At 42.8% G+C, this 10,778-nt stretch overlaps 1 pseudogene; it reads right to left on the bottom strand.

Annotated features, from left to right (window-relative positions):
• Nucleotides 1-341: 341 nt before the first annotated feature.
• LOC115693741 (LEAF RUST 10 DISEASE-RESISTANCE LOCUS RECEPTOR-LIKE PROTEIN KINASE-like 2.1) lies at nucleotides 342-8,827 on the bottom strand (annotated as a pseudogene).
• Between the last annotated feature and the right edge of the window lie 1,951 nt (nucleotides 8,828-10,778).

Below are 10,778 nucleotides of genomic sequence, written 5' to 3'. Positions count from 1 at the left end.
ATCTCCTTCAAGCATTTCTAGGACTTTGCTCATTGAAGGCCGATGGTCAAGGTTTAATTGTATGCACCAAAATGCAACTATTATCATCTTCTGTATCACCTTCCTTTCCTTTGCTACAACTTCCGTTTCAACACTTTTTTCTTCATTGACTTGGTCGTACACCCACAACGGAAAATAAATTTGCCTTGAGTGTTCCGCATTTGCATTTATATTTTTCCTTCTACCTGCCAATTCCATGAGCAACATTCCAAAGCTATAGACATTCGCTTTATAAGATATACCACCGATGTTTCTGTAGAACAATTCAGGAGCCATATATCCTAAGGTCCCTCTTGCAGCAGTCATTGAGACTGTGCTATGAGCAGTTGGATAAAGTTTCGCAAGTCCAAAGATAGAAACTTTCGAAGTGAAATTCTTGTCTAAAAGAATATTGTGAGGCTTGACATCAAAGTGTAGTATTTGCATGTCACACCCCCGATGTAAGTATTCAATCCCTCTCGCCACCCCAAGAGTAATCTCATATATTTTCATGCAATCAAGAAACCTATCACCTTCCTCGGTGAAAATGTGCTTATCCAAAGATCCATTCGACATAACATCATACACAAGAGCTTGTTTCGAGCCTTCAAAACGAAAACCAATGAGTTGCACTACATTAACATGGTGAATTCTTCCAATAGTAGCCACCTCATTGATAAAATCTTGGCCATGGGCCTTGGACTGCTTCAAAATCTTGATTGCCACTTCATTGTCGCTTCGGAGCATTCCTTTGTATACAGAGCCATACCCCCCTTCTCCAAGTTTGTGCTTAGAATTTTTTGTGATCTTCTTAATATTCGAGTAAGAGTACCTTATGGGCAAAAAGTTGTTATGAGCTTGCAAAAACTCTTCGATGTTCTTGTCCATTGCTAAGTGCCTTCTTCTGTAGGTGTAGATCAAAAATATCATGACAAATGGCGTCCCGTATATGAATTTCACTACACAAAAATACACTGAAGAAAATTCTGATAGGTTAGAATATAATTTTTATAAATATTTTAAGGACAAATTGTTGTGCCTTACCTAGTAGTGATATAAAATCCACAGTTGTCCAAACTGTCATATCTTTTAGGAGACCTGTGGAAGGAATGAATGGTTTGAAAAGGAATTGAAGGAAAAGAACACTACAAAAAAACAAGGTTTTAGCGACGAATTTTGCGACGAAAAATTTGGCAAAATTCGTCGCTAAACGAATTTGAGACGAATTTTGCGACGGAAAAAAATCCGTCGCTAATTCGGCATCACAAAAATTAGCGACGGAAAATATCAATTTTCGTCGCTAATTAGTCGCAAAATTTATCGCAAATTAGCCACAAACTTTATTCGTCGCAAAATTTGTCGCAAATTAGCCACAAACTTTATTCGTCGCAAATTAGCCACGAATTGTATTCATCGCAAATTCGTCACTAATTGTCCGTCGCAAAATTCGTCGCAAATTAGCCACGAACTGTATTTGTCACAAAATTCGTCGCTAATGTGCCATGGAATTTTTTTTTGGTCTCTAAATTGCGACGAAATGTTTTTTTTTTGTCTAAAAATTGCGACGAAATGTATTCGGGGCAAAATTCGTCGCTAATTTTCGATGAATTTTTTTTTTGGTCATTAATTTTCGACCAACTGATTCGTGGTGAAATTCGTCACTAATTTGCCATTTCAAATTTTGACTTTTGCCACAGACATTGGTTCGAAACGGATTTAGTGATGATTTTTTATTAATTCTTTAGCGACGAAGTGTGCGACGAATATTGTTTACGGACGATTTGGATTTTAAATCTAATTAAAAGAAAAATTAATTTTTAGAATTTATATTTAACATTGATTAAATAATGGAGTAACTGCAGCTTCAACGGGCTCAGCGCGGTGGTCGGCACAACGGTCGGCCAATGAGCGAGGCCTCAGCACGATCGTCGGCACGGCCCTCGGCCACGGGCTAGGTGCTCAGCCACGGCAGGGCAAGTGGCTGGGCGAGCAAGGCCCGACGACGGGCGACGGCCTGGGCGGCTAGGCGATGAGCTGGCAAGCGGCACGGCCGGGGAGTGACCAGGCGAGCGGCAAGTGGCCGAGGTAATGGTTGGGACGGCGGTAGGTTCGGCCAGGCGAGCGGCCGAGCGAGCGGCTAGGCTGGCCAGGCGAGCGCAACGACAGCGACGGCGAGCTGGGCAAGAGACGACGGCGCGAGCGACGACGGCGACGAGCGGCTGCTCGGCGGTGACAGCGACGGCATCAGGCGGTGAGAAAGAAGGTGAGCGACGACGACGACGGCTGGCGGGCTGGCGACGACGGGTTGGCGGTCTGGCGACGACGGGTTGGCTGGGACAGAGGGCACGGCCAGAACATGGGGGTCAGCGTTGATGGCGACAGCGTGCGGTGACTAGACGGCGGTCGGGGGCGGCACGGCGATGTTGCAGGCGGCCGAACAACGCCGAGCGAGCGGCTGGACGCGACGCGAGCGAAGGGCCGTGCGCACGCGAAGGGGAGAGGAAGACAGCCGGCCAGGAGGAGAAAAGCACGGCGGCGGACGGCGACAGTGACGGCGATGGGCGGCCGGACGAGCGCCGGCGCAAGGCGGACGGCGCACGGCGACGGGGCGACAAGCGGCGGCTGCTGGTCTGGGCGGAAGGTCGCACTCGCGGTTGGCTTGGGGCGAGGCGCGGTCGAGGGACGACGGCGGTGGTGCGGCAAACGGGTGGAGCCTGACAGCTGGATGACGACGCAGCGACCAGACGAGTGGCGGCGGCGGCACGCGGCTGTGGAGGTCTTGTTGGTGAGTTGTAGGCGGAGCAGCGGACGTGCGCGCGAGGAGGAAGAAGAGAAGAAGAAGAAGAAGAAGAAGAAGAAGAAGAAGAAGAAGAGGAAGAAGGCAAGAAAAAGAAAAAGCAACAGAGAGAAGGGGGGAAAAGGACGGTCTGCATGGGCGGGAATTTTTTTTTGTCAAATGGGCGAGAATTAAAGAAGTGGCTTTTTGAGACGGGAATTAGCGATGGATTTGTATCCGTCGCTAATTTGCGACGGATTTATTTTCCGTCGCTAATTAGCGGCGAAATTAGCGACGGATTCGAAAAATTTGTCGGTATAAACATTTCCATCGCTAATTCCATCGCAAATTAGCGACGGATTTGAAAAATTGGGCACCATGTGCCGCAAAGATCACTTCCGTCACAAATTCCAGCGCAAATTAGCGACGGAAAATAAATCCGTCGCTAATTTGCGACGGATTCGAAAAATTGGTCGGTATAAACATTTCCGTCGCTAATTCCGTCGCAAATTAGCAACGGAATTAGCGACGGATTTGAAAAAATGGGCGCCATGTGCCTCGAAGATCACTTTCATCGCAAATTCCGTCGCAAATTAGCGACGGAAAAATAAATCCGTTGCTAATTAGCGACGGAATTAGCAACGGATTCGAAAAATTGGTCAGTATAAACATTTTCGTCGCTAATTGGCGACGGAAAAGAAATCCGTTGCAAATTAGCGACGGATTTATTTTCCGTCGCTAATTTGTGACGGATTTATTTTCTATCGCAAATTAGCGATGGAATTGATCTTTGCGGCACGTGGCGCCCATTTTTTCGAATCCGTCGCTAATTCCATCGCTAATTAGTGTCACGCCCCGAACCCCACGGTGCGCCACATCCCTCGCAAAGGTCGATTCAAGTGCGACGTCCCAGGACGCGTCGCCGACCCAACGCCCAACACAGAGATTAAAACACACGCGGAAGCAATACAATACCCGAACAATTTTAAAACCACATAACCAAGGATAGCCACACAACAAGCAACATGAACAAATATACACTTGCATTGATATTGGGAACCATATACAACATCCATTTACAGCTTGCGCTCAAAAATCAAAAAGAACGGGTCAACAACCACCAACATCAAAAGGGGATACATGGCTTGGCGGTCAAGCACTATATCTAGCCGGGGCTCCTCCCAAAACGTATCGATACGTCTGCCATCCTCAAGGCTTGGGGTCTGAAAAATTGAGTTTATACAACAGTGAGAATAAATCTCAGCGAGTAGGTTCCCTAAACCTAAGCTAGGCTAACATGCACCTCCTGACGAGCACCAATCAACACACCAATCAAAACATAAATGACTTAGGCCCTCGGGCCCAAATCCAATACTCACCTTGCCCTGCAGGTTAGGCACTTACAGTTCAAGAATAAAACATAGGACCTAATCGCAGCACATGCACACATCACTTGGTCACAACGCATGTCATACTTATGCTCGTGCTCATACGTGTGCTCACGCCTCATCAATGCATTTTCACACGCTTGCACTCTAGCACACTTGCAATTATCAATTCTCCTCCGACCCTCATAATTGGGCTGAGATACAACAATACATAGGGGAACAAATGTCCAACATCACCAGCATTATTGGGCTGAGATACAACAATACAGAACCCCAAAATATCTCTCAAAATTCGGAATACAAGGCTAGGGCACAAGGGCAAAACGGTAATTTTCCGGTCCCGGGTCAAATTTCCAATTTTTGACTCTATCGATCCCAAATATGCGTGGCCACATAAAAATGACGTCGTCCTTGAAAATTAGTCGCGCACGCCCACGAAAATCGACACCGAAGTCCGGACTAAATTTCACGATCGATTTAACTCAATTTGCAGTTTTAGCGTCTCTCACTAACGGGCGGCTGTTTAGGGGTTACGCGTATCGACCTAGGGCTACTCGAGTCATGACGGTCTCGATTTCCCAGAGAACACGAGGTTTTATCACTAGTCCCAGGGGTCGCGGTCGTCCGAGGTAAGTTCGGGATCGTTCGCCGTGCGTACTCTCGGTCGCACGGAATCACCCGCTATCCGATCGTACGCCGTCGGTCAAACCAAATCCGTCACTCCCCTTGGACCGGCCCTTGTCGGTACAAAATATTCCCCCGTCGCTTCTAGGAATCGGGCTCGATTCACGGTCGAGTTCTTGGGTCCACGCACCGTTTTCCTAGTTAGCCATTCCCTAACGGTCAGTATCCCGTGAATGATCAGTTCCGGGCGAGACTTACTAAAATGAAATGAGGAATAACCATCTATTTTATTAATCCCGGAAGTGGGTCGAATTCAGGACATTACAATTAGCGACGGAATTAGCAACGGAAATGTTTATACCGACCAATTTTTCGAATCCGTCGCTAATTCCGTCATTAATTAGCGACGAATTCGAAAAATGGGCGCCATGTGTAACGACCCGGTCCGACGAGGGCGGGGAGTGGTCGCCGGGGCCAGAGGGCTTGGACAAGGAGCGGCTCCTGGCAGGCTTCTAGGATGGCAAGGGGGGCATGTCTCTTGTCCCATATTGCTTAGGGGGGGAGTCCTGGGCTAGTTTATAAGGCTTGGGTTCTCTACTCTGTGTAACGCGTTTTAAAGCCGTGAGGGTCAGTGGGCCCAAAGCGGACAATATTACATAGTGTAGACCCTGGGTCCTTACAAATGGTATCAGAGCCGACTCCCGACCGCGTGTGGGGCCACAGCGAGGACGCTGTGCTCGAAGGAGGGGAGAATGTAACGACCCGGTTCGACGAGGGCGGGGAGTGGTCGCCGGGGCCAGAGGGCCTGGACAAGGAGCGGCTCCTGGTAGGCTTCTAGGATGGCAAGGGGGGGCATGTCTCTTGTCCCACATCGCTTAGGGGGGGGAGTCCTGGGCTAGTTTATAAGGCTTGGGTTCTCTACTCTGTGTAACGCGTTTTAAAGCCGTGAGGGTCAGTGGGCCCAAAGCGGACAATATTACACAGTGTAGACCCCGGGTCCTTACAACATGTGCCGCGAAGATCACTTCTGTCGCTAATTCCGTTGCTAATAATAACAACAATAATAATGATAATAACAATAACAATAACAATAACAACAAGAACAATAATAATTATTATGACAACCAAAATAACACATGTCGCAATAATAATTACACATAATTAGTGAAAAGTCACAAAAATTTTAATCTTCATCTTCATCTTCGTCTTCACCTTCGTCTTCGTCTTGATCTTCATCTTCGTCCTCATCTTCATCTTGATCTTCATCTTCTTCATGAGCATCGTCTTCATCATCTGTCTCAAAATCAGATTCTGTACCACATTCTACATTTGATTCGCGAATTTCAGTTGGATCCACATCTATCATTACTCCACATGGATCTCATAAAGTTGGAATGTTATATTACTCATCTTCAACCGTGGTACAAACTTCCTCTTGTTGATAGGCTCTATCCTTCCAGTGTTCCTTGATTTTTCTTCGTGCTTTGATTTTACATACAACCCACCAATCAGCTTTGTCACGTTTCAAACTAGGATATAATGCATAGCATACTTGAATTGCTTGTTGTGCCAAGACAAATGGTTCATATTTCATATATCTTTTCTTGTGATTTCTTTCAATCAAATTAAACTTCGTATGCACCTTCATTCCTTTGATGGGGTCGAACCACCTGCACTTAAATAACATAACCCGCATTAATGGTCCATAGTACTCTATCTCTATGATTTCATCAAACAAGCCATAAAAATCATCTTTTTAACTGTCACCATTAGATGACTGAACACACACACCACTATTCATTGTGGCTTTTCCCATTCCATATTCTTGAGTGTGAAAATTATATCCGTTTATGAAATATGTTGGCCAACATCGTACTCTTGACTTTGGATCCCATGACAGATGATATAGCAATCCTTACTCTCCAACTTCATCATGATTACTGTGAACCTAAAGTCACACACGCAAAGTCAATAATATATATTTTAATAAATGATGTATTAAATATTAATAACTTGATTTTGGTCCATAGGCAACTTACATATGTTTTGAACCATGCTGCAAATTGTTCATCGCACAAACGGTCAAACTTATTCGGTGGTAGTCCATACATTGAAGTTTGGAAAATCCTATTAGCGACGAATTTATTTTCCGTCGCAAAATTTTTTTTCCGTCGCTAATTTGCGACGGAAAATAAATTCGTCGCTAATTCCGTCGCAAAAATAGCGACGGAAAAAAATCCGTCGCAAATTAGCGATGGAATTTGCGACGGATTTATTTTCCGTCGATAATTTGCGACGGATTTATTTTCCGTCGCAAATTCCATCGCTAATTTGCGACGACTAATTTCCGGCGCAAATTCCTTCGCTATTTTTGCGATGGATTTATTTTCCATTGCTAATTTGCGACGAATTTTTATTTCGTGGCAAATTCCGTCGCAAATTAGCGACGAATTTCCGTCGCTAATTTGCGACGGAAAATAAATTCGTCGCAAATTAGCGACGAAAAAGTTTCCGTCGCTAAATTCCATGGCAAAATCCTTGTTTTTTTGTAGTGGAAGTCCAAAAAACAAAACTCATGAGGAAACAGAGTAGTAGCTAGCTACTTTGAGCAAGTTGAATTTTGTTCAAAAGAATATGAGAAGTGGGTTGTATATATTTGCAAATAAATGAAACTAATAAGCTTCGTTTCCCATAGATAATAGATGAAACAAGAAATTCATTTGGCTTTGTTAGCAGTCAACAAAATAGAGTAACGGTGATTTTCATCTTTAATTGATAATTTTGTTCCTCCCGTCAATACATGAATACAATTTTGTTCTTCCTAATTAAGCAACTAATTAAGAAAATAAGAAAATCTGAACTCTATGCTGACAAAAAACTAGTCATGTGGCTGCTCGAACAATGAAAGGAAGTATAATCTAGATTCATGTATGTGTGCAGCTGATGATGGGTCTGTTTGGGGTTACTTCTACCATCACTTTTTTTTTTGGCCAATTTTTTAATTCCTACAATTTGATTCTGATATGTAACGCAAAGGTCCTGAAATCTTTCAAATACGCAGATGTTGACCTATACTAACATGTACAATTCGTCATGATTTTCTTGGATTTGAAATATTTCTTACATATTCCAATTTTGAAGAGAAAGTAACAAGTGAAAGAGTGTACACAATCATGCAAAATTGCGGTAAAATTTTATTGTCAACCGAAGCTTACCGCTGTCATAACGCTTGAATCCGCAGGCCTGACCTCTGAGGATGCTATGGAAATCAAAGACGCAAAAGAAAGCCCCGTGGTAAAAGAAAAGGGAGGTCCCATCCGCAATCCTGACCCTTGTAGATGCTATGGAAACCAAGTCTGCAAAAGGCAGGGAAGATCGTTCTAATAGGTTGATCATGGAGGAGAACAAATCCTTCAGCCATGATATTATAGATTAGCTCGTAGTTGTATGAGCTATTATTAATCCGCTCAAATAGGTCAAACTTTGATACCCACGTCCACCTGCTAACGGTACAAAAGTCCCTAACATCCAATGCTTTTGGATTGCCCACAGCATACAAGTTCCAATTCGATGATGTGTTGGAAGAATACGACGCCTCAGTGGATGGACTGGTAGCAATATAGAGTGAAGAATTAACCAGTTTTGAGCAGTTCATAATGACCATGGCACCAGATTGCTTGCCAAATGTGCCGTCTAGTTCGTAGCAGTCACCCTTGTGAATCCCATCGTCGACCAATGTGATTTGGCTAGCGGAATAATTGATAGATCGAACATAGTATCTACCATCGTCTAAGTATAGAACAGTGCGATTATCTTCACAAGCCAGCTCGAATTTCAAGTTGTCGCATCCCTTCGGATCACTCTTCAGTCGGAACGGGTAGCTTATATTGCAAATGTTACCATAGGATGAAGCGACGCACGACACAATACTCGGCTTTGCATTTCTAGTCATCGCTTGCAGTAGAACAAGAATGAGTAGCAGCACTTGATAGGTTTTCATGTAGCTGAGAGCATTAATCATGTCTCTGTTTGGTTTTGGGCAAAGAGAAATCGGCAAAGAATTGTTTTTTGTGTGTGGAGGAGGCACAATATATAAAGATTGGCAATAGATGGGATGATCCTCCACTTTGGAGTCGCCTTGTCCTGTAGAAAAAGCCCAAGTCGGTCAACCTCACAAACGCACGCAATTCAACATATTAAAGGAGTCCAGCGCACTCACTGGGACATGTACAAGGCTGGCCAACGAAAAAATGCAGTGCATCTAGAAAAGTTACACCCATTAATAATTCAAAAGATCATTATTCCCATTTGATCGTACTTTCTCCACTATCTCCACTTTTCTTCCACTCTCTCGACGTTATTTTTTGGGTCGACATCCCATCAACAAACAGGTCCATCTCCCAAATCACTTCCTTTTAATACACAATCTTTCGCCTTAAGTTGCATTTATTTCACGAAAAATTAATGCTTTAAAAAATATATTTTTAAAAATAATAATTTATATCGCTTGAAATAATTAAATAATAAAAAATATTTTTATTATTGATAATAGTTTATATTTAAATATTTTCGTGAACGATAAAAATATTTTTACTTCATTCATTTTTATAAGCGATACAATGGATCGTTTTTAGGAATATATTTTCTAAATTATTTATTTTCCGCGAAACAAACGATATCTTATTTTTTTCGTTTTTTTCCCTCATCCCTTCTTCTTCTCCATCTTCTTTCTTCATCATACATGTCACAATTGTGAGAATATGTTGAGTTTAAGCCCACGAAACTCGACCCAAACCGAAGTGTTGGAAAATCTGGCCGTAAAAAGAAAGTCCAAATTGGAATTTGTGGCCGCCTTCTTCAAGACTGAATTCTTTTGCACTTTTGAGTCCTAAGTGGAGTTGGGCTTAAAATAGGAAAGCTGTTGCTGATTTTTATACAAAAGATTCTGGAATTCAGATATCGAGCAAAGTAAGATACGTGAGTTTCCTTCTACGAGTTGGAGTCGATTATCAACGTTTCCACCTAGGAGTCAGAGTGACAATTGGTTCCACGCCCCAAATATATAAATATTTATTTTGTCTTGTATAAGGGCGTGAAGCAGAAGGTATTAGTGACTGGACATCTATTGGTTTGGATTGAATTCTTTAAGATTTTCATCATGGTGCCACAGAGTCTTCTCGTCAATTACATCTTGGCACATGGGTTGACGCCATTTAAATCTTTTGATAAGATTTGCATAATTTATCGTGAGATTGAGAAATTATTTCGTGAAAAACTGTAGAGCTAAATATTGTATGAGTTATTATTTGTAATTGGGGATTGGGAAAACACCAAGAGCATTTGAGTGACTCGAGTATGGTTATAATCTCTTTTGTATCGCTTAATCTATAGTAGAATTCTTCGCTGCTCTCTTTGTAGACATAAATCGCCCGATCGAATTACATAAATTTGGTGTTCGATTAATTTTCTTGTTCCATCTATTTTATTGTTCGATCGCTTACTTTACGCAACAACGATCATAGAAAAGTTGATGTCTAGTTTTGAGAAACAAGATCGACAATAAAAACTGTCTTGCCTCAAAACTTCTTCTCCATCTTCTTTGAATGTTTTTTGTTCGACTGTTAGCACTTAATCACTTGATATGTACCCCATAGTTGCTAAACTGAGTCACAAACTTCAGAAGTAACTCAACTTTTTACATGATCGAATCATTTCATGAAGAAAATGATCACTAGAAGAAAAGCATTTTATGTGGCAGTGATGCATTGCACGTCGTCATCGTCGACGTAGCTATGGTCGACTTAGTTGCTTAGGTGTAAATTTAGATGTGCAGTATAGCTATATAAAAAAGGGTGTGCATGTAGAGACAATTAGAAGCAATAGTGGGCTCTAATGACTTTCTAAATCACATAGAGTATTTGCATTTTCTTTGTTGAAAATTGTCTCACCGTAATGATTGACGAGGCACGATG

Source organism: Syzygium oleosum, unplaced genomic scaffold (genome assembly GCF_021117445.2).
Source record: "Syzygium oleosum isolate NSW1041296 unplaced genomic scaffold, Sole_v2.1 Sole_v2.34, whole genome shotgun sequence".
Lineage (NCBI taxonomy): Eukaryota > Viridiplantae > Streptophyta > Magnoliopsida > Myrtales > Myrtaceae > Syzygium > Syzygium oleosum.
Note: the sequence above shows the minus strand (reverse complement) of the source record. Positions and strands in the feature narration are given on the sequence as shown.